Source organism: Mauremys mutica, unplaced genomic scaffold (genome assembly GCF_020497125.1).
Source record: "Mauremys mutica isolate MM-2020 ecotype Southern unplaced genomic scaffold, ASM2049712v1 Super-Scaffold_100301, whole genome shotgun sequence".
Taxonomy (NCBI): domain Eukaryota; kingdom Metazoa; phylum Chordata; order Testudines; family Geoemydidae; genus Mauremys; species Mauremys mutica.
This window is the reverse complement of record NW_025423308.1, coordinates 36730-60032: the sequence shown is the minus strand read 5'-3', so window position 1 is coordinate 60032 and position 23303 is coordinate 36730. Positions and strand designations below refer to the sequence as shown.

General features: G+C 52.4%; 3 non-coding genes across 3 annotated transcripts; 2 read left to right on the top strand and 1 right to left on the bottom strand.

Moving 5' to 3' along the window:
- The first annotated feature begins 3776 nt into the window (after window positions 1–3776).
- TRNAS-UGA lies at window positions 3777–3858 on the top strand. Its single transcript has one exon. It is a non-coding gene; the product is annotated as a tRNA-Ser (tRNA).
- Window positions 3859–5803: 1945 nt separating this feature from the next.
- TRNAF-GAA lies at window positions 5804–5876 on the top strand. Its single transcript has one exon. It is a non-coding gene; the product is annotated as a tRNA-Phe (tRNA).
- Window positions 5877–18562: 12686 nt separating this feature from the next.
- On the bottom strand, window positions 18563–18779 carry LOC123360746. Its single transcript, XR_006576062.1, has one exon. It is a non-coding gene; the product is annotated as a small nucleolar RNA U3 (small nucleolar RNA).
- Between the last annotated feature and the right edge of the window lie 4524 nt (window positions 18780–23303).

The following is a 23303-nucleotide window of genomic DNA, read 5'->3' as shown; positions in this document are numbered from 1 at the left end:
GTGAGATAAGGGGCGTTAAAACCCTCTGTGAAGGAGAAAGGGGAGTTTCATGGAGTTTAGCACCAAGGAATTCTAAAGTTTGCTAAAATGTCTAGTCTGCGGAAACAAGAAATGGTCGGGGCCAAACTTTTTAACCACTGCCTTTTTTAAAGCCCATTCAGGGATGTGAGTCCCTGTCTCTTAGGTACCTGGGGTTCTTTGCCAGCAGGAGAGAAGAGGTTCCTGCCTCCATTTTTGTGGCCTTAACAAACCAGGTGTTGTGTCCCATTTCTCGTCTGAGATCCCTGGAAAAAAAAACATCCTCCCAAACATGAACAAGACAGGACCTATCTTTAAAATGGGAAATCCCCAGGAATGGAACTCAGGAGTCCTAACTCCCAATCCCCTGGTCCAGTCACTCCAGCGGAGCACACTCCCTCTCAAAGGCAGGGGGAGCGGATATGAGGGCTGCTTGTAATTGCCAGCTGTGGGAGGGAGTGTGCAGCAGTGGTTAGCGAAGGGGCCTGGAGAGAAGGACTGCTGGGTCCCATCCATCCTTCTGACCCTTGGTGTGACCCTGAGCCAGCAGCTTTCCCTCCCCAGGCCTGTTTCTCATCAGTGGGGTTGGGGTCGCAGTCCCGACAGCCCAGGGGGGTTGGGAGGCTCCAGGAAGGTGTGTAAAGTGCTGGGATTTCAGGATCCTGGAGGCGCTGTCACCCCCGCACTAGGGTGATGTTCTGCACCCCCTGCTGCTGGCCGAGTTTCTCCTTTCCCTGGCAATAAGACAGACTCTTGTTCTCCCAGCCAGCCAATTGCCCAGTGTCATCACCCTGCCTGCTGGCTGGGCAGGGTAACTCCTCAGGTTACCACCCCTGTCTCCAGCCTGCCTTGGGCTTGGAGAGTGAGGAGAAGGGCGAGGGACGACACTGAACATCCTCCATCCATCGCTCCGTCACCAGAGACAGTGAGTGGCATTAGGGTTCCTCGGTGGGGTCCCCCATCTGTCTGGGGGGAGGCAGAAAGAGGGGGAGAGAATCTCTCCCAAAGGAGATTGGATTTGCAAACAGCCCCCAGGAGCCCCTCACTCTCAGACCGGGGAGGGGCTTCTCCAGAGCCGTCTCCAGTGTGCTTGGAAAGGTCCCAGCAACGGGACTCCCAGCCCTTCCCTCGTGGAAGACTGTTCCCCAGGCTGAGAGTCTCTGAGCTGGGCCAGATCCGGGGAGCTGCTGAGCATGGAAATCAATGGGAAAGGAGGGGGCCCTCGCCTTGCTATGCTGAGGGACTTTGAAGTGGGGAATGGTTTCCCAGGAGACGTCCGGACTCCTGGGTTCTCTTCCTTCTCTAGCCTGGGTGGGGGGTTGGGGCGTGTGAGTGTGGCCTGGGCTGGCAGGAGGGAGCTGCTTGCCCAAAGTGACCGATGGTCTTTGTGACTGACCCCAGTGCTCGAAAAGGACAAGACTCCCCGGTTCTTGCAGCCCCAGGGATGAGGAGGGGGAACGTTGAGGGGGAGCAGATCATGCAATGAACTCCTGCCAGTGTGTAGCCTGCACTCCCTGCGCCCCTGTGGGGGGAGGAGGAGCTGCTCTGGCTGGGGCCAGGATGGGGAGGGACCAAACAGGCTGGTTAGTGAGAGGCTGCCCTGACCCCGGACTCACGCCCGCTCCCCGCTCGGTTCCAGGATGCAGGCTCCTGAGGATGTTCAGGAAGAAGGCTCTGCCAGTGGCCCCAGAGCCTGAGGGAAGCAGCTGCCATCTTCCCCAGAAGCGGAGCGGCCCCTCCATCCTCACTGGCAGGGAAGGAGCTCCCGGCCGGGCCAGGAGGTGGAAGTGCCCAGCCTTCTGGAAGAGGAAACCTGCTCCCGGCGCAGGCGCAAAGGTGGGAGATGCACCGGCCAGGCCAAAATGGAGCTGGGCCAGGATGCGGCTGGGCAGGCAGGACCCAGCCCAGGAGCAGAACCGGGCAGGGTGGCTCCGGGGCTTGTTGTGTGGGCAGCAGCGGCCCCAGGAGCCCAGCCCCCATTCCCAGCAGGAGGCATCGCCCTGCCGGGTCTGTGGGGACCTTCCAGCCTTCCCAGGGCAGGAGGTGGAGGATCCCTTTCCCAGCCCCAGCAGCTCGGCCCGCTCCCCATGGGACAGCAGCAGCGCCTGGGACTCGGACAGCAGCGAGGCCGACGGACGCTTCTGCTTTGTTCCAGGTGAGGAGCCAGGCTGGGCTCAGGGAGGGGCGAGGAGGGGGCTGTGAACACCCCGGGCCCAGGCCCTCGAGCAGTGCTATGGGGGCAGGTCCCCAGCTCAGGTGTCTGGCCTGAGCCACTGAACCCCACTGACACTAGATGCTGCCACTTTAATCCTTGGTGCTCCATTGGGCGGGGGGTGGGAGGCACCTCCCAGGGAGTCCAGGACAGTGGGGGGGGGGTCTCTTTGCTGTGGACTCCTGAAGGAGCTGGGGGCTGACGACACTGAGGCTACTTGGAATCAAATACATTTGAGATACAAGTACATAGCCCATGTTCATAACTTCAACTACAAAAATGGTGCACACATCCAGCCAGCGTCATTATAACCAGCCAATCATAACCTTGTCCTAGACACCTCACACGCCAACCTTTGCACAATGTTTGCTGCACATAGATAACAGTGGTGGCAACAATGATCTCTGCGGTCCCAGTTCATATTAATAACGTCACAGAAGGCTATAGAGAAGTGGGAGGGAGGCGTCTTCCAGCCGGTGTGTCTCGTCCATTTCTCCCTTGCCGCTTGGGCCGAGGTGGGAAGGGAGCGAAACGTGCCCGGCTGACGGTTTTGCGCTCGGCCTTGAGGATTAAGCCCGACCCCCCGGCATGGCTAGGTCGGGGTTGTCCTGGGCTCTGGCGGGGGGAGGGCTCAGCTGGGAGAAGGGGCAGACGAGGGGATTTTGTCTCTGATAGATAAGGGCTTTGTCAGCGGGAAGCTGTAGGTCACATGCTGGGGGTGACAGTGGGGTTTGAGCTGGGGCAGCAGCAGCAGGGAAGCAAGGTGTGTGTGTGTGTGGGGGGGGGTTCACTTGGTAAAAATGAACCTGCCAAGCCGCCCCCTCTGCTGGAGCAAAAGCTTCTCATTTATCTCCACAACTCCCCTCCATGAAAATCTCCACCCCTCCCCCGGCACCGAGAGACCCCCCTCACTCCCATGGAGATTTGTAATTGTTCTAACTCTTCCTTGACCTTGTCCAAATAGTTTTCCCAGAAAAATGATCAAGGAGATTTCAAATGAGAAAAACAAACCAAGCAGAGAAACCCCCACCACACCCAGTTTGGGGCTGAATTTTTCTACTGAAATTTGGAGATAATAAAACTCATTCCTCTGTTGGCCAGAAACCAAAGCTAGACCTCCCCCGCTGTAGCTGTGACTTCTGCTACCAAACCACCAATGCGCTGACTCCTCTTGTGAGACATTTCTCTGCACAATACTGCTGCTAATCCAGTTACTGACTCCAGGAAACATTTTCCTTAGCCTGGTTCCGTGTGTCACTGGTTTCTCTAGCAAAGATCAGTCCCTGGCCCTGTGGCCCAGACATCCTCATTCACATCAAGCTTCAAGTTGAGAATCATTTCCCCGTCCTGCTCTGTGGGAGGGGAGACTTTTAAACGCGCTCTCTGTGTGACTGCACATGGCTAAGCAAAGAGAACAATCCCCCAATCCCCCCTGTGCTTTGGGAGCCAGGTTTGCGGTGGGAATTCTGTAGTTCGGATGACTTCATGCCTAGGCATTGTGATTCTTTACCAGTTTCTCTGGCATTGGGGCAATTTTGTGCTCACAGCTGGGATGGCCGAGTGGTTAAGGCGTTGGAGTTGAAATCCAATAGGGTTCCCCTGCACAGGTTCAAATCTTGCTCCCAGCGAGGCCTGTGTTTTAGCCAGTCCCTCACCCGGCCAATACCTCTGTACAACCCCCTGAGACACTCTCAATTCTCTCCCCACCCCAAGTAAATCCTGTTCTGCTCCTTCCATAGAGATCCCTGGGACACCACCTCACACTGTGTCCCTGAGGGGTCAGGCAAACTCTCAGCACCTGAAGCCTCTGCCACTCACCTGGTGCCTCATAGATCAGCCATAGCCCTGGTTCTGCTCCTCTCTCTAGAGCAGTGGTCCCCAACCTTTTTGGCACCAGGGACCGGTTTCGTAGAAAAAAAATTTCCGCGGACCTGCCCCCTATCTGACCCCCACCCACTTCCTGCCCCCCGACTGCCTGCCCCCCTCAGAATCCCCGACCCATCCTGCTCCTTGTCCCCTCACCATCCCCCAGAGACCCCCACCACCCTGGGACCCCACCCCTGCTTCCTGTCCCCTGACTGCCCCAACCCCTATCCCCTCCCCCCACTGAGTCCTGACAGACCCCCCCGGAACACCCACAATCCAACCCCCCCATTCCCTGCCCCCTGACCGCCCCCCCAACCTCCGCCCCCTCCCTGTGCCCTGACTGTCCCCAGGACTCCCTGCCCCTTAGCCAACCCCCCTGGCCCCAGCCTCTTACCCCCGGCTCCCTCCTCACCTGGAGTCTCAGCGCCTTGCCCGACAGCTGCAGCGTGTCTCCGGTGGGGCTGAGATCCATCCCGCTCAGAGCCGCGTGGGGAGGGGGCGGGGCTGGGAGCTCCACGCCGAGCGGAGGCAGCTGAGCTCAGCCTGGAGCTCGCAGCCCCGCCCCCTCACCACACGGCTCTGAGGGGGCGGGGCTCAGGGGCCCCGCTGGAGAGACGCCGCTTGATGCGCTAGGGGTCGGTTCGCAGCCCGGTTCCTAACAGGCCACGGACCGGTACCGGTCCGCAGCCCGGGGGTTGGGGACCCCTGCTCTAGAGTGTGAAAGGAGCTGAGTCAGCGACTCCATGGGAGCTACGGGGCTGCAGAACCAACAGAGGAAAAATAGGTGCTCAGCACCCACTGGCAGCCAGCTCCCCCCCCACCCCACTACAGGCCTTGCTGACAAGCTCTTCCTCTTCCCCTTCAGCACCTCCCACTTGCCAGTGATCAGCTGTGCAGGAGGGGCTGGCAGGGGATGGAGAGGAGCAGAGATGGGAAGAGGTGGGGGAGGGAGAGGAATGGTGCAGGAAGGTGAAGGCCGAGAAGAGATGGGACAGGGGTGGGGGCTTGGGGGAAGGGGTGGAGTGGGGGCAGGGCCTTGGGTGGAAAGGGAGGTTTTGTCACAGACCCTGCACCCCTCTAGGGCCGGCCCTGAAGGGAAGCACCGACTATCACAGTGACAATAGAAGTGACCAGCCTTGCGGGGGAGGCGGAGGGAGATCCGCACTCACCAGGTCTCTTCTCTCCCCCAGGGTGAGCCAGACACTGCTCTCTCCTGGCTCTCACTCTAGCAGCTGGGCGCCAAGGAGCCATTTCCCCACAGGAAGCGCATTGAGTGCCCCTGTGGTGCTGGGGGTCTGGCACTGCTGCTGCCTGTGGGGCTGGCAGGGGGGCTGATGTCTGCACAGACTCTCAGCTGCCAGGCCGGTGGGGGCACTTGGGACCTTACCAGACTGGCTCAGTGAAGACGGGGGGTTGACAGAGCAATACAGACGCTCTCCAGAGCACGGAGCAGCAGCCGCCCATGCAGCCAGGCAATGAGCATTTCCCACCGCCTGGAGCCGAGGGGGAGGCGGCAGCTGCTGTTCCAGCTGCTCGGGGACAGGCCCTGTCAGCCAACAGCCACTTCTTACTCCCCACAGCTAAGGGCGTCGGGTTCTCCAGTGGGGGTGTGGAGCAGCCGTTCGTTTTCCTGTCCTTTTTGTGTGCAACTGCTGACAAAAACATCCCGGACAGAGAAGCAACAGGCCAAAATATTTTCATGCAGCTGCCAAAGTAGCTCAGTTGGGAGAGCATTAGACTGAAGATCTAAAGGTCCCTGGTTCAATCCCAGGCTTTGGCAGGCCCTGTCATCCCTCTTTGTGCAGGGCGGGCTTGTTTTCTGGGAGCACAGCAGTGCCTGCACCCAAGCTGAGTCCTTGAGCTTGGGCTCTGCAGTAGGAAAACATAGAATGGGCTTCTGCCCCTAGTTGGCCCAACTGACCTTGAACAAGGAGAGATGGGAGCTGTCTTTCCCAACATGGCAGGAAGAGAGTGAGGCAGGGTGACTCTCAGGAATGGTGCCAGAGGGCTGCTGGGCAGTGACAGGCAGGGATTGGGGATGGAAGCTCCTCTGTGCAGCTGAGCAAGGGCAGTACCAGGGAAGGGGCATTTGTAAAAGTGACCCAGCAACACCTCTCCTCCTCTGGCCACCTAGAGCAGAGGCAGCAGGTGCTGACAGCTCCAAGGGAAGGCTTAAAAGCCACAGAGCAACTGAGGTCAGGGCTAGAGGAGGGCAGGACCATGCCTATGTGTGGCCTTCAGACGGGCACAAAAACACCCAGCCAGGCTGCTCCCTGCCATGCCAAACACCCACTGAAGGTCACCAGCATGCGGGGCAGCTGCTGATGCTCTGTGGCCAACATCAGAAGACGGTAGGAAAGCAGGGCCAGCCCCCATGGTGGGGCCTCTGACTGGTCCCACTCAAGGTGCTCACTTTGGCAGTGGGACAGGAGATTTTACCCCAAGAGGCTTTTCCTGAGCTGGCGAGAAGCAGAGAAACACCCAGGCTCTGAAGACGCTGTGTAGCAACTACCCGCCAGCACAGGGACAGGCGCACACGCTAGCCCAGGCAGCCGCCCATTTTCTTTGGCACGTCAGGAATGGCAAAGGCAAGACTGGAAGCACCTGGGGCTCATGTCCCAGCCTTTGTGATGCCCACCCCCAGCTCCTTCCCGGGGCTCTAGCTGAAGGCAGAGCATTGGCCTGAGCAACCAAGAAGAGGTTCCAGCCCTGAAGGGAGCAGGACTTTTAGCCCAAAGGGAAAACTGCACAAACACAACCACGAAGGGACTCGAACCCTCAATCGTCTGATCCAAAGTCAGGCGCCTTATCCATTAGGCCACATGGTCACACAGAAACAAAACCTTTCCAAGCACTTATTTGGAAAAGGCAGACACTGTGTTTCTCAGGTCCTCTACTGAGTGGGGCCGAGACTCTCTGGGCACAAGAAGTCGAGTTCCCAGTGAGATGTGAGACTTAATTCTCTGGAGCCAGGTGCAGGACTTTGGCAGGGAGGCTTAGGAACGGGGGACTGGGGTGCAGCAGATGGACCGGCTGTCTAGGTGCTTAGATTTGGTCTCACTGAGGAGAAGGAGGAATCCTGCTGACAGGCAGTGGCTGTGGAGAAAAAGTGGGATGTCCAGGCTGCTCAGGTCTCCTTCTTCCAGCTCCTCATCTGGCTGAGCTGCTCCACCGGCCTGGACAAGTCCTCTGCATGCACAGCAAATAGCCCAAGAGCCATTTCTGCCCAAACCTGTGCTGGGGGGTGAGCTTCTGTCTTCCCTGTCCCATCTGTGCTAGAGCAGACCACTAGATTGAGAGAGACAGTCAACAACTATTAAGGCTAAGATTATATAAAGGGGGTCACAGAATTTGTGACTTTCAGAGATTTCAGTGACATTTTCCACCTCAGCCCTGGGGCAGCAAGACTGGAGCTGTCGGCCGGTGGGAGCCCCACAGCTATCAGCCACCAGTGGCGGAAGGGCCTCTCACAGGCCCATGCCTCCACGGATGGACCCCACAGCACTCAGCTACTGTGGGTGGATCCCAGAGCTCCCAGCCAGGGGGGGTTGTGCCGATCAGGTGTCCGCTCTAAGTTCGGCATCAATATGGTGATCCCGGGGAAGCTTGGGGTCCCCAGGTTGCCTAAGGAGGGGTGAACTGGCCCAGGTCGGAAACGGAGCAGGTCAAAACTCCCGTGCCCATCAGTAGTGGGATCGCGCCTGTGAATAGCCCCTGCAGCGTAGCCTGGGCAAGACAGTGAGACACGGTCTCTTTTTATACACATCCCTCCCCCGCAGAGAGTGTATGGGGGGATGGGAGCTCCCATTGTGGGGATCCTGGACTGGTGGGAGGGAGGCACCATGTACCAGGGATCCCGAAACGCAGAACAGGGACACCCACACACCAGGTGTCTTGCAGCAAGAGCTGCGGTCTTGATTTACAAACTGCAAGTGATGCGGAATTTACCACCTTCCTTGCCAAACTTGTTCCACTAGATAATTAGCCTCACGGTTAAAAAATGGTCATTTCCAGGTGGGATTTTCTGACATCGACTGCAAGCCAAGGGGGTCTTGTTCAGTCTTTGTCTGGTGAATTAAAGAACCCTTTAAATCACATATCCCCCCCTCTGGGAATTTGTAAAACGTATTTAAACCAGTGATTAAATCGCCTCTTAACCTCCAGTCAATGAAATCAATTGAGCTTCTTCAGTCTGTCGCTGGAGACATTTCCCTTGTTTTTAAAGGCAAAAATCCTGATCTTTCCAATGGGAGCTGCTGCTTCAATGTTCAGTTTGGGGAGGGATTTGGCTGCGCTCAGAGATCTGCCCGCGGGTTACAATCTGCGATCCGAAGGGTCGAACGCAAACAGCGTTTAGATGGGACCGTTAGTGCCGCCCCCGTGTGGCCAAAGAGTAGAACTGACGAGCAGAGTTTAAAGTTGGAGCCTGGGACGCTCCTGAACAAACTGGGCACGAAGCCTCTCGCGTGGGATCCTCGCTGTGCAGCAGGAGGCGGAGGGAAGCTGGTTGTCAGGGCTCAGGGCAGCTCCCTGCCAGGCTGAGCCGGTGTCTGTGCTAAGCTCAGCATCAATCAGGTGATTCTGGGAAGTTCGGGGTCCCCAGGCTCCCAAAGGAGGGTGAAGCAGGACACCCCTGGAGCAGGTTAAAGCTGCAGGTTGACAGTGGGGTTGCTGCCCCTGTGAACAGCTGCTGTAGTACTGCCTGGGCAGGTCAGGGAGAGCCAGTTATACCCCCCCCCCAGCCTGTATGGGGGGATGGGAGCGCTCACACCCTGGGGACCCACCCAGCAGAGATCTGCTTGGGGGGAGAGTGGCACCCACACACCCAGGATCTTGTAGGGGGGGACAAGGGCATCCACACTCCGGGATCCTCTGCAGAGGGACGGACACCCACACACCCAGGATTCTGTATGGGGGGCAGAGGTACCCGGACACCTGGGCTGGGGGATGGGGGGCACCGAAACATCCGGGATCTTACCTGGGAGGACAACGGCGCCTGCAGCTCGACATGAGATGGGGGCGGGGGAAGCAGGAGCATTTCCCAGTCCCAGGCTGTCCCCGTCTGGCCAAGGCACAGAGCTCACAAGCAGAGTTTAAAGCTCCAGCTGCCAGACTGCAAAACAAGCCAGACCCCATGGCTGGTGCCTGTGATCCCAGCTCCTGGGGAGACTGAGGCCGGCGGATTGCTTGAGCTCAGGAGTTCTGGGCTACAGGGCGCTGTGCTGATCGGGTGTCCGCACTAAGTTCAGCATCAATATGGTGATCCCGGGGCAGCTTGGGGTCCCCAGGTTGCCTAAGGAGGGGTGAACCGGCCCAGGTCGGAAACGGAGCAGGTCAAAACTCCCGTGCCAATCAGTAGTGGGATCACACCTGTGAGTAGCCCCTGCAGCGCAGCCTGGGCAAGACAGTGAGACATGGTCTCTTTTTATACAGACACCCCCCGCAGGGCCTGCAGGGGGGATGGGAGCACCCACACGCTGGGGATTCTGACTTGGGGGGAGGGATGCCCCCCTGCAACACGGATCTTGAAAAGGGGAACAGAGACACCCACAGATCCCGGATGGGGGCAGGCAGGGGAAACCAAACACGGGAGCTAGTTCATGGGGTGGGGGACAGAGACACCCACCGGAGATCCTGGATGGGAGCACCCACACGCTGGGGATCTTGAAATGGGAGGAGGAAAGCACCATGTGCCAGAGGTTCTGAAGGGGGAACAGGGACACCCACACACCAGGTGTCTTGCAGCAAGAGCTGCGGTCTTCATTTACACACGGCAGTGATGGGGAATTAACCACGTCCCTTGCGGAGCTTGTTCCACTAGATGATTAGCCTCATTGAAGTACCCAGACCTTTTAACAATAAGAAGTGAAATGAAATGGCCACATGATGGCAACAGAACCTAAGCAATTTGTTGGTCTCTAAGGTGCCACGCGTACTCCTGTTCTTTTTGTGGATACAGACTAACACGGCTGCTCCTCTGAAACCGAAGAGATGGGAAGCCATGTTCTTGTTCAATGTGCATTGAAGCTGAAAAGGGAGATGTTTCCTCTTTGATTCCTAAGCCCCCAACTCTAATGCACTAAACACCCCTTTCCTCCCACAGCCAGGACTAAAACCCAGGAGTCATAACTAGTGGCCCCCCATTAACCTTCTCTCTGTGAGAAGGAAGAAGAAGCTCTGAGACCCCTGGGCTGTCCCCTTGCCACCCTGCCTGGGCTGCACTTGAAACCCAATGGGGTTTTCTTGGGCAGTTCTGAATCTTGCTCCCAGGAAGGGTGTAATTTTAGGAGCAGGTTCCAAATAGTGCAATTAACCAGCCAGAAGGGGCAGCAGGTATCGGTGTAGGAGCCATTGAAATCATCATAGCAAAATAGTTCAGGGAAACTGTTGTTAATGAAGTGTGAGTGAAAGGTGAGAATCTGATGGTGTCAGTGTCACACTAGAGGGCGCTGAGATGGTTTTAAATTTGTCATCCAAACCCAGCCACCACCTAGCACATGTTTTAACCTCTTCTTCTCTTACCGTTGCTCCTTATCAGAGAAGGGGAGAGAGCAAACGAGCAATAGAAACAGAGACCTAGTGACCGAAGCAAACATTTCTTTGCTCCTTGCTTGGCTCTGTCAGTTATTTGGGTACAAACTCACCCCCCACCCACTGTCTGGGCTGGGCTCAGTGGGCAGGAAGAGCTCAGCTGTCAGTGGGACTTGGGGAGCTCGGGACATTACTGTGAGCTGCTTGAACGTTTAGGTGAAAACCACCTAAACACGGACACAAGGTCTAGGCTGCAGTAACTCATCTTCATCTGCGGCTGTTGAAGCTACAAGGCAGAGGACTAAGTACAACATTTAAACTTATGTTTGACCTCAGAAAATAAAACAAATGTGTCTGTGAAAAGAGGGGAGTCGAGTTCAATCCCTTGTCACCATCAATGTGCAAACCAGGAACCTGTTGCTTTGCATTCCTGATGTGTCACCCTCATGTGGCTATTCTCATAGACTCATAGACTTTAAGGTCAGAAGGGACCATTATGATCATCTAGTCTGACCTCCTGCACAATGCAGGCCACAGAATCTCACCCACCCACTCCTGTAACAAACCCCTGACCTATGTCTGAGTAACCTATTCTGTTCAGTCCCTTTAATTAAAAAATTGTGGTTTTTTTCATAGAAACTGTATTTTCCTTGTAGAGACACAGGGGCAGATTAATCTACAAAGGGAAGGTGATTCCAAGGCAGTTCTGGAGGAGAAGGGAACGTTTTCAGCATCACTAAATTATTTTGTTGTGCCTCACAGAGAGAGAAAGAGAGAGAGAAAATAAACCTATTAATTTGAGCTACCGACACAGTTCACAGCATGAAATACAGAATTTGATGTTCAATGAGTTGTGTTCATTTACATAACATGAAAAATATGTATTAGGCAATGCATGAAAACTTCACTGCATTGAACAACCCACTTGATCTAGTCAATGTACTACAGAATATTTAAAGAAGTTAAGAAAGATGTGCTTATAAATTAACATGTTGTGCCATTTACACATGCACAAGACACAGAAGAAACTGAAATATCTGAGCTACTCAAATTTCCATTTTCTCACAGCATTTTAGGTCTCAAGGTTGTTTTAATTTGCTTATTTTTTTGGAACTAGAAATGGGGAAAGAGTACACTGAAGTCAGTGGAATTACCGCAGTGAGGGCTTAGTCTCATTATTTGTCACTAACAAAACCTTTGTTAACAGAGAGTTAACTTTGACTGTGAATATCTCTTACCTTCCAGAACATCGAGTTCAGTAAAACTCAAACTCTGGAAAAACCGGGAATACAGAGTGAGGGTAAATGCCCAGATAACCTTAACTCTGCCCTCTAGAAGAGAATCCCTGATAGCATATGAGAACAAGGAAAGGTTTTGGGGACGAATTACAGCTACTTCCCAAGAGTTTGTTTCTTCTGTAATTAATTGATTCTGGCCCCATCCATTGATCCTGGCCTGGTGTCTGGCCGTGGAATTTACTGTTTTTATCTCAGCATATTTGTAAAGCAGTTTCTTCTTTAAAATCTCCTTTATTCTAGGTGATACAAACAGGTCACTTCCCCAGCTATTTCAAGGAGATGGAATTTTCCTGACCCACAGGGAACTTAAACTAACATGCTCAAGATCACACATTCCTTAGGAGAAAACGAAGGGGAAAACAAACAAAACCCACCAAACCGTTACTGTTTCTACCCAAATGATCAATGAGACCAGAAAGTGAGACTGTGCAATTAACTGTCTGTACTACACTGATTCTGCAGTTACTTGGATGCAGACACACCCAGCTCTACGGTTGGTAACATACAGAGACTCTGCTGCTGCTCATGAACTAGCAGCACATGACCTCTGAACAGCTGCCATTTGAATGCATCTGAAAGTCACAAGGAACAACAATCTGTGTTAAAGGAAGGCTGCCATTTATTAGAGCCCCAGTTGATGCCGTGTGCACAAACAGAGGATTGAATGTGTAACAGGGAGTTTGGTAAATCTTGGTTATTTTATTTTTCTAAGAGGTTCCTCTCCACCCTCAGTAGAGTTTTCAGTCCCAATGGCAACTTACTTACCAAATGTAATACAGACCAGTCCATGCCACCCAAGTGGATGTGGTTCTTGTTCTTCTGCACATTGTAGACCATGGAGGCCAAGGACCTGCAAATGTGTCTTCATGTGCCTTTGTTTCATTGATGAAAACAAACCTAGACACTTAGAGGATTGGAACTGATTTCAGCTGGGGGACATGTTTGCTAGGTTTTTATGCATTTGCACAGGAAAACATTGTGTGTGTCCGTTTAGTTCAGAAATCCCTTTTTAGTGGGGCTCCTGAGCATACTAGAAAAGGAATTATTTTTCTTGAAGGAACAGGCTTGTAAGGGGTCACTCGGGTTTGAACCAAAGACCACATAATCTGCAGTCAAACACTCTACCACTGAGCTATTACCCCATGACATTTGCATTGGCAAGTCCGTGATCTTAAGGATTTTGAAGGACGGGCTCTGCCTCAGTGAGCTCCTTTCCTATTCCCAGACCACAAGAGTTTAAAAAATGGGGTTTGATTAAACTTTATATACACATGTAGACACCACAGCTTGCACACCCACCAGCATAGCTTCCCCCACTGACATAGCTACCACCTCTCGGGGAGATGGGTTAACTGCACGGATGGGACAGCTCTCTCCCCTCCGCTTAGAGCAGCTTCATTATTTATTCATAATTGGGGTCTTCCTACACAGGTTCAAATCCTGCTGACTACAGAGGAAGTTGTGGTTCTTTAGTTTCAATGGAGCTGGGTCTTGTCTCGCTCTTAAGCTATGTCTACATAAAAGAGTAACACGGCTTTAGTTAAAGTGTTTTAATTGAACAGCTGTTGCATGTCCACCCTATGCCCTGTGTCACCAGAGCACATCCATGCTAGCATCTCTTGGATTGCCACAGAGAGCAGTGCACTGTGGGTAGCTATCCCACTGTGCAACTGGCTGCAGGGTGCTTTGGGAAGGGTTTGCAATGCCTCACAGGCTGGTACAGCATCACATGATGCAGGTTTCTATCCCATTGTTCCATGGGCATCCTACTAGATTGCCAGCTGCTTTTCAACTGCAATGTGTGTGGTGGGGTAGAGAGCATGTGTGTGTGGGGGGAGAGAGACAGTGTGTGCGTTGCAGAAGAGTGAGTGTGTCGCACACTGTCTCTAAGTTCAGACAGCTGCTGGAAGCAACCAGTCCTGAGGCAGGGGACAGCCCCGACATCAGCCCCCCTTCTCTCCCTGGCTCAGCTCAGCACAGCACTCTGTGTCACACACACACACACACACACACACTGCTGCCTGCTTAGCGCTGTGTCAGGGGTGCTGGAACAGGGGGTTTAGAGGGCCATGGCCCCACCACTCTTTACTGGCTGTTAGGACACATGATGGCTGGGGGAAAGGGTGCAGTCTTGGGGAAGAGGCGTTCTGTGGGTGTGGCCTCGGGGGGAGAGGTGGTGTGAGTGGCGGTCCTTAGGGAAGGGGTGTCATGGGGGTGCCACAGTTTGGACAACGGTGCCCCCCCCCCACTGTAAGGAAGCTTCTGCCGCCCCTGCTCTGTGTTGGCAGAGCGGGAGAGAGCAGCATCCACGGCAGTGATTTGCTTCCCGGGGCTCCGGTAGGTGGGCTCGGGAGGTGATTTAAAGGGCCCAGGGCTCCGGCCACTGCAGGGAGCCCTGAGCCCTTTAAATCACCAGCCTGGGGAAGCCGGGCCGGGCTGGCACAGCGTACTGGCTCTTGCCGGTACCCCATACCGGAACATACCGGCTTACTTTCACCTCCGGAAGGTCCTCACGTGGATCAATAACTGGTAAAAAGATAGGAAACAAAGGGTAGGACTAAATGGTCAGTTTTCAGGATGGAAACAGGTACTAGTGGTGTGTGTACTGGGACCAGGACTAGTCAACGTATTCATAAATGAGCTGCTAAACAGTGAGCTGACAAAATTTGCAGATGATCCAAAACTACCGGCTTGCTGCCTAGAACGAATGCTCCTTGAGTGGGGTGATCCACAGGGAGTAGCTCAAACCTCCAAAGTGCGTGGGCAGGGGCAGGACATTAGCACAGCAAGGGAGGGGTGTGGCAGTGACATCACAAAGGCCTTTTGCAGGACCTCAGACTATTGGTCAAACGTGGTGGGAAGGTGGTGACCTCACAGAGAGATGCTGACATCAGGCAGGCAGGACAGGGGTGAGGGGCCAGGGAAACCTCAGAGACCCCTGTGGCTTTGCTTCAGCAAGTCTCCTTCTCCAGGTCTATCTTTGAGGACTGAGAGAGTATTCGGGTTCACATACGTGAGCGCCAGGAGGAACCTCTTTTGAGTTTTCTCCTTCCCTTTTCCTGATTTTACTAGAAAACAGCCGTCCCTGTTTAGAAGGTAAGAGCCTCCTTGAGGTTTGAAACCTGTTCAGTCTGATCCATCTGGTGACAGTTGAATTCTAGGCATGGAAAACACGAGCTTAAGGAGGCAGAATTTTATTCCGCACCTGGGATTTTGTCCCCTAGAATCACTGGGGACATTATGGTTTGTCCTTTTTGTTCACTTTTTCCTCCATCCCTCCCCCGCTCCTTTCTCTTCTTCTCTTGCTTCTTTTGTCCTTTCTCCTGGTCCCCTCTCAACACCAGGAGAGACGGGTGCATGTGTGTGTGTGTGTTGCAGGGGAGTGCGCTGCGGCTCCCACTGTGGGAGGTCCACCCAAAAATGTGGGGCTGAAATAGTGCTTGGGTAGTGATCCCACCGGTAACTTGGGCCATCCTTTGAGCTCTCAGGTGAGAACCCTCAGCCTCCCGTCCTCAGTCTTTACCCTGATTGGCTGAGCAGGGGGTTATTGACAGGGAGGAGACTCAGGTCCTTGTTGTTCTCTTTTAAGACCAAGGAAATAAGTCATAACCAGTTCTATGTTTGATTAATTTTGCTGCTTCTCTGCATTAATTGTCTCTGAGCAGTTCATGATTCTTTCTAACATTGCAATTCTCCTAAAATACTTGCTGAATAATTACTGTGCACTGTTGTTGGTCTGGAGCTCATCTGAGAGCACTTTACTCAGGTCATTCAATGTCTGAAATTCAAGATCTGATGGTTAGTTTGAAAATCAGGGCTCTTGGGTCCTATTCCCAACTCTGCCACTGGCCGGCTGTGTGACCTAAGACAAGTCAATTCTCCTTTCTCAGCCTTAGCTTCTCCCTCTTTCAAGTAGGGATAATAATGATCCGCTCCTACCTGCCTCAACACACTCACTGTCTCTCCCGACACACAAACAGTCTCCTCACTGCAGTTGAAAGGCAGCTGGCAATCTAGTAGGATGCCCATGGAACAATGGGGGAGAGAAACCTGCATCACTGAAAGTGCAGCCATGGAGACACCACACACCAATCTTGCCTAGCTGGCAAAAATCAAACCTCCTCAGAAAGACCCCCATGGTGTCGGCCCAGCTCCCTAAGCCCTCAGCCACAGCCACAGCCACTTAACACGGGGGCCTTTCTACGCTCTGGTTCTGTTCTCACTGAAGGGTCATTTCCAATGGTTTGCTCAGACCAGCTTCCCCAGCACACTCACTGCTATACAGCTCTGTACGTGTGGCCATGGCTGAACAGCAAGAATTCCTGCCCATTTCCCTTCTGGCTGGAGCATGGCTAGAGTGTGTCTGTGGTTAATGACGTCGCTGTAGATTGTTCGTTTCCTGCCTTGGCAATTCAGACAGTCCCTTTCCCCAACGTATCTCCAGCACATCCGAGCTCCCTGCACCCAGGTCACTTTCCTCAGCCGGGCTGCATCAGGGGAGGACAGAGAGCAGCAGCTTCTGATGCTCCCCTCACAGCCCAGCCCAGGTGGGGAAAGTGACCAGGACGCATGGAGCACATAGTGTTGCTCCTCGTTCCCCCCAGCCCTCTATGGGGCCACGGAGGGACGCTGGGGGCGGGTGAGCTGTATCTTTGTGCCAACACTTGCCCCTCCCCCCACAATGTTCCTCCACCGGGTCCAAGCAGGGCGAAATGTGGGAGCCCCCCAGGAAGCCGTGTCTGACACTACACTGGCAGTGTGCACCTTCGCACTGCCGCAGGGTGCCCCTTCGATCACCGAGTGCCCCGGCTGATTTGGGGCCCCTGGAAAAGTCTCCCCCATGTCGGCCCAAGGGCTAGAGGAGCTCCCATCCCCCGCTTTGGCCCAGGGGCTGCAGCAGGGACACTGAGCTTCTCTGGTCTCGGGGCTGCAGTGAGGGGGGAGGGAGGGAGGAGTAAATGAGTGAGCAGGGTGGGGCCAGTGGGGAAGGGGTGAAGCAGAGGTGCCCAGTGGATGGGGCTGTGGGTGGAAGGCATGGAAGGGATGAAAAAGGGCAAGGCGGCAAGCAGAAGAGTGTTTGGGGCCAAGGTTCTGGTGCCAGGGCTGCTGCCCCTGTTCTCCCTTTCCCGGGGCTTTGGCATCACTAGCCCCTGATTAGCGAGTAGGGTTCAGTGGTCCCCAAAATGTGGGGCATGACTCCTAGGAGCTCTACTTGCAGAGGCAATAAAGTCAGTGTTGTTTCAAATTCATGCATTCTTTATTACTTCATCTCACAAATGGGGGATAACTACCACGGTAGCCCAGGAGAGGTGGGGGAGGAGGAAAGGAACAGGTGGTATTGTTGCAGGGGCACCCCCTAGAATAGCATGCAGCTCATCATTTCAGTGGGATGTCTGGGGCTCTGATCCAGAGGAGCCATTTACCTCTCTGGTTCTTTAGTAGGCTTGCTTGATAATCTAGACGGGACTGACTCTCCCTTGAAACAAAACTTAAAGAACAGAATGACCTGAGGAATCATTCCCATTTTATCCATGCATCTCTGGCCCATCTCACTGAGACTGGCCAGGAGCACCCAGAACAGCAGCAGATGGTACAGTATAATTGGCAACTATCATTGTCAACTTGCAAAGCAGCAGACAGTACAGTATGGTATGGTATGGTTGGTAACCATCTTTGCTAACTTATAAAAAGCAAGAGAATGCTGCTGTATAGTACTGTAGTACCACGTCTCTCAGCACCATCCAGTAGACATACAGTGACGGTGAAAAAAAGGCTGAACTGGCTCCATGGTTGCGGTGCTATGGTGTCTGCCCAGGCAATCTGCCCAGGAAAAGGGTGCAAAATGATTGTCTGCAGTTGCTTTTCATGGAGGGAGGATTGACTGACGACATTTACTCAGAATCACCCGCGACACTGTTTTTGCCCCATCATGCATTGGGATCTCAACCCAGAATTCCAATGGGTGGGGGAGACTGCAGGAACTATGGGATAGCTACGCACAGTGCAATGCTCCGGAAATCGATACTAGCCTTGGTACATGGACGCACACCGCCAAATTAATGTGCTTAGTGTGGCTGCGTGCACTTGACTTTATATAATCTGTTTCCAAAAACTGGTTTATGTAAAATCAGAATAATCCCATAGTGTAGACACCCTGAGACAGCTTTAGAACCCTCTACCCACTATACGGCCCTGAGACAGCAACTCTCAGATCCTGTGTGGATTGTCTGATGGGCTTGGGGCCAAGAGCAAACTGCCTACTCCCTGCCAGAGCAGGAGAAGTAAAAATAGGGGCTTCCTGAAAAATGGGAAAGGAAGAAGAGAGAAGCAGAGAGGCAAGTGGAAAAGGAAGAGAACTTGCTATCACAGAACCCTATCTAAATTCTAAAATAGATTACAAGAAAAAAAAGAGAAAAAGAGCAGCATAAAGAAATTTAAAAAAATCTTTCAGTAAGTACTGAACTAGAAACCTTTAAAATACCAGTTTCACACTACCTTTACTTTTCTTCCAAATTCTACCAAAATAAATTAAGACTTGCCACTAAACAGAACTGCACAAAAGCTTTGCTTTAAACAAATTCAGATAACAGAAAAAAAACCCAAAACGTTTATTTTTAAACTTGTTTTAGAAGAACTAACCACTCAGTCTGTGTTCTCTTCCTCTCAGCTTCCCAAAAGGAAAGCAAGAACACTCATCAATAGCAGACAGCAGATGCATTAAAGCAACACTGTTCACTCACTTCATGCTCAGAAGAAAACACTTTAACTCCTCATCATGGTTAGCAAGGTCAGACACTTTCAACCACACTTCTCTAGTTACAAACTATAGAAATGATCCCTGAAAGTATAGTCTTAACAAAACAGTGCTCGGCTACACACCCAGGCTAATGTGCAAAAGCTTTATTCCCACGGTGAATCTTTTCATACAACAGGTTTCACCCCCAGCGAATTAAAGACCAAACATCTAAACCCAGGTTCCCATTTCATTAAAGCACAATTGAGACAGCTTTAGACCACTGTCCATTAGAAGATGTTTATGTCGCTATTTACAGAAACACACCTCCTGATTAGCATGTGGAGCTCCTAGAAACTAATCAAACCCTCTTGCTTTGTCATACCTCTCACAGGCTCCTCCGTACCACATGACAGCTTGTCAGGCACAGACAATCCAGACGGGTCAGCCCTTTCTAGCATGCTCCGCAGCTGTTTCTCTCTGGCTTGCCCTCAAATTCATCTGCACTAGAAGTTTTTGCAGGGTTCTATGTTACCGGTGGTACCTGCACTAAATCAGTGGCTCTCAATCTTTAGAGACATCTGTACCGCTTTCAGGAGTCTGATTTCTCTTACATACCCCCAAGTTTTACCTCACTTAAAAACTACTTGCTTACATAATCAGAAGCAATATTTATAAAAATAAATCACTTGAATATAAGTATTGTACTTACATTTCAGTGTATAGTATAGAGAACAGTATGAACAAATCAGTGTATGAATTTTCATTTGTTACAAATTTGCGAGTGCTTTCTATGTAGCCTGTTGTAAAAGTAGGCAAATATCTAGATGAGTTGATGTACCCCCTGGAAGACCATTGGATACCCCTGTTTGAGAACCACAGCACTAAATCACCCTTGCTTTTAGAACTGGTGCCACTTGAACCAAGGCATTCTGAACCATTTCAGTACTAGTAGACAGTGGCAACACAGCTGCACTAGGTCTGTTGTTCCTCCCTGCACAATTCCCACTTGGAAAGAAGATATCTTCTGGTCTGATCCTATTTACTATTGTGAGCTGCATAGGCAACTTTCTCTGTGTTATGTGAGCACCATTCACACAATATATATACTACCTCTGCAGCCATGTGTGGCGGGGGAGCCCCCACAGCCCCACACCACTGCATATGGACCCTGCAGCTCCCAGCTCCTACAAGTATCAGAGGGGTAGCCGTGTTAGTCTGGTTCTGTAGAAGCAGCAAAGAATCCTGTGGCACCTTATAGACTAACAGACGTTTTGCAGCATGAGCTTTCGTGGGTGAATACCCACTTCTTCGGATGCAAGTGGTGGAAATTTCCTGGGGCAGGTATATATAAGCAAGCAAGAAGCAGCTCCTACAAGTGGACCCCAGAGCTCCCAGCCACTGTGAACGGACCCAGGATTTCCCAGCAGGCCTTGATGGCATGAGGACCCTGCAGCCCCACGTCATTGCTAATAGACTCTGCAGCTCTGAAGACCTTGGAGCTCCCAGCTGCCCCAGGCAGGAGAGGGAGCCCCCAGCTCTCAGACACTGCAGGCAGAGCCTGGAGTGCGCAGTCACCATGGGGGGTGAGGAGAAGCCTCAGCCAAATGCCATTGCAGATGGCCCCATAGCTCCCAGCCACTGCAGGTGGATGCCAGAGCCCCCAGCTGCCATCGGGACCCCACGGACCATGGCCACCATGGGCAGCGAGGGGACCCCATGGCCCCTGGCCACCACAGGCAGCGAGGGGACCCCATGGACCCTGGGCGCCAAAGGCAGCAAGGGGACCCCACAGCTCCCAGCCGCCATGGGCGGCGAGGTGACCCCATGGCCCCCGGCCGCCACGGGCAGTGAGGGGACCCCATGGACCATGGGTGCCACGGGCAGTGAGGGGACCCCCCAGCTCCCGGCCGCCATGGGCAGCGAGGGGACCCCATGGACCCCGGGTGCCATGGGCAGCGAGGGGACCCCCCGGCTCCCGGCCGCCACAGGCAGGAACTGTCACCCAGCGACCAGCAGAAAACAGCAGCGGGTGAAGGCATCAAGCAAACTCTCAGCTTCTGCTGCTGCCACTCCTTAAACTGGCTCTCGGTTTGCCCTATTCACTCTGCGTCGCTGCTGCTCCACAGCGTTGTCCTTCACCCTGCTGCTGAGAGCTCCTGTGTCGCCACTTCCCCTGCTGTCACCTGCCTGTCTTCTGCAGCCTCTGCATGGCCACATAGTGGGGGAACCTCGCTACAAGTGCAGCCTGAGCAGCCTCTGTCATTGCAACACCATGGGCAGGGCGTGAACCGCCATCTGGGAGAGACTAACGCCCTGCCCCGCCCCTTCCACCTGAGGCCCCGCCCCTTCTGCAAACACCCCTGTGCCCAGCGTACACCAGCCCTTAGATCCCTCTTGGTATTTCAATGCAGGCACTGAGCTGTGAGAGGAAAACATCAGCTCACAAACACAGAGACTGAATTCCCCACATTTAATCTCGCTGCACTTTCCAGAAAGTCACAAAATTCAATTCATTCTTGTTAGGACAGAGAAAAAAATAAGTGACACTAAGTTTTTGGCTCAAATAAAATTATGTGTTTAATTAATATAGTAAAAATATGTCCTGATTCCGCTAAGTAACACCGTAACAGGAAATAAGAAGAGACATATCTTGTCAGTGACGACTAATTTTGCAAATGATCTTCCCATTATTAATTTCCACACCGCCCCCATTCGAGGTCTGGGCACCTCCAGTGTCACTGCTCTGCATTCACCTTCCCCTTAGAATTGTTCTCGGACATTCCCAAATTTGGAAAATTGTGCAGTTCAGAATGTGAATAGTGACCCCGGCTCCTTCCTGCACCTGCTCTACATTGCTCCACAGCAGCTTCTCCCCCTGCAGAGTCACCCCAGCACTGCAGTGCAGCCGCCCAGGGTTTTGCAAAAATTAATAATACAGAGTTTGGAGGAAAGTAAACATTTGGGAGTTGTGGAAATAGCAAAAGGCAACAGTTGTGGTGTTACAAGAAGGCGGGTTTTGGTTTAATAATAAAACCCAGTTATATAAATGTAACTGTATGTGCAGCTCTGTGCACTCACGTTGGATGGAAGCTTAGTAATTAAATTATACAAGAGGGTCAGGTAAAGTGGCTACTGCCACCACTATGTTTTGTCCCGAGAAGCCTTTACAGCCATTCTGAGGGGAAATGGGCCCTTTGCCCACAGAAATGGTCTATAGGGGACGGCTGCAGGAAGCAGGTGGAGAGATAATCTCATCAAAATGATTTGACTTCTGGGTAATGTAAGCAAAATCACTAAAGGAATGTCCGGGGTTTCTATTGGCACTTAACTTACCTGCCCCTGGCTGTCTCTGGTTGTACAAGATGGACGTGTAATTGGGGTACAGTTGTGTAAAAAAAAAATTATTGCAGTGCAAGGGCTGTTAGACAAAACAAAATGTTGTGTGTAATTGTGTAAGGTTTTAAAAACCTAAACTGAGACTTATGGTTTGTAATATAATGTTATGAAGGTTAAACTATGGAAGGAATGTGCGTTTTCCCAGGCCGTGTGCAGTGTATATTGGAGAAGGGGTAAAAGAAATGCAAACAAAACATGGTACTTAATTCAAACCCTATTAGGGCTCCAAAGGGAGCCACAATAGGTTGTGTTTCTTTTTCAGATCTGTGTGTTTTGAAGCAGAAGATGAAAGTGGAAAGTAATCAGAACTCTGGTGGAAGTTGATTGTGTCCCTTTTAAGACAGTCTCTGAGCTGCTGATGGCTTTGGATCCAAAAGCAAGCCCGAAAGCCGGGGTGAATGCAAATGACCTAGCTGATGGGGGAAGGAGAGAACTGCCCATCAGTGGCAGCACAAAGAAGCTGCAAATAATAAATACATCTGGTCAGCAAACAAGCTACTGGAAGACTCATATTGTGGCCCTCCAGGAAAGGGAGGTGAAAAAACAAGTCAAGCCTGAAAATAAGGGGGACAGGTAAACCCAAAGGAGTGTGTGTGTGTATGTACGGTGCTAAAGCTAAATCTAAAGCTGTCTCTCAGCTATTACCTGAGGATAAACTTAAAGCTTAGTACAGCAGAGAAACTATTGCAAATCGTGTCTGTTGTACAAGAGGGGAAACTGAGGCACACCGCCTCATGAATTTCATAAATGACCCGCGAGGGGGGTAATTCACTATCTGACGATAGAACTAAATAAGGACAGCCTGGAGGGAATTCTTCTGTTTTTCCTGCAATTAGCAAGGAAATTTGTAAAAGGAAGTGGTATTATTATTATTAAGCACTAATCTGTCCCCACCGGGGGTGTGTGTGGAAATTGTTTCTTTTGTTTTTCAGACACTCTACAAGGAAGCTGGTACCAGCAAAAGACTAACCCACAATACCATGAATCTCTGTTTTGGGTTGTTTGTCTGTGGTGTTTGTCTTGTTGTTAGCATTCTTGTGTTTCAATGAACAGAAAACCTCATGACGTGGGTGGGGATGGCTTCAAAAGGCTGACCTGGGGGAAGATGTGGATGGAAATTCAAAATGCTCGACTAGGAGGCCAGCACCTGTGTAATAGTTACCGTGGTATCTGGAAATGGAACAGCAGCTAAGGTGGGCCCCACAAGCCCAATGGGAATAATAAGAAGGGGATTTGCTCGCTGGGA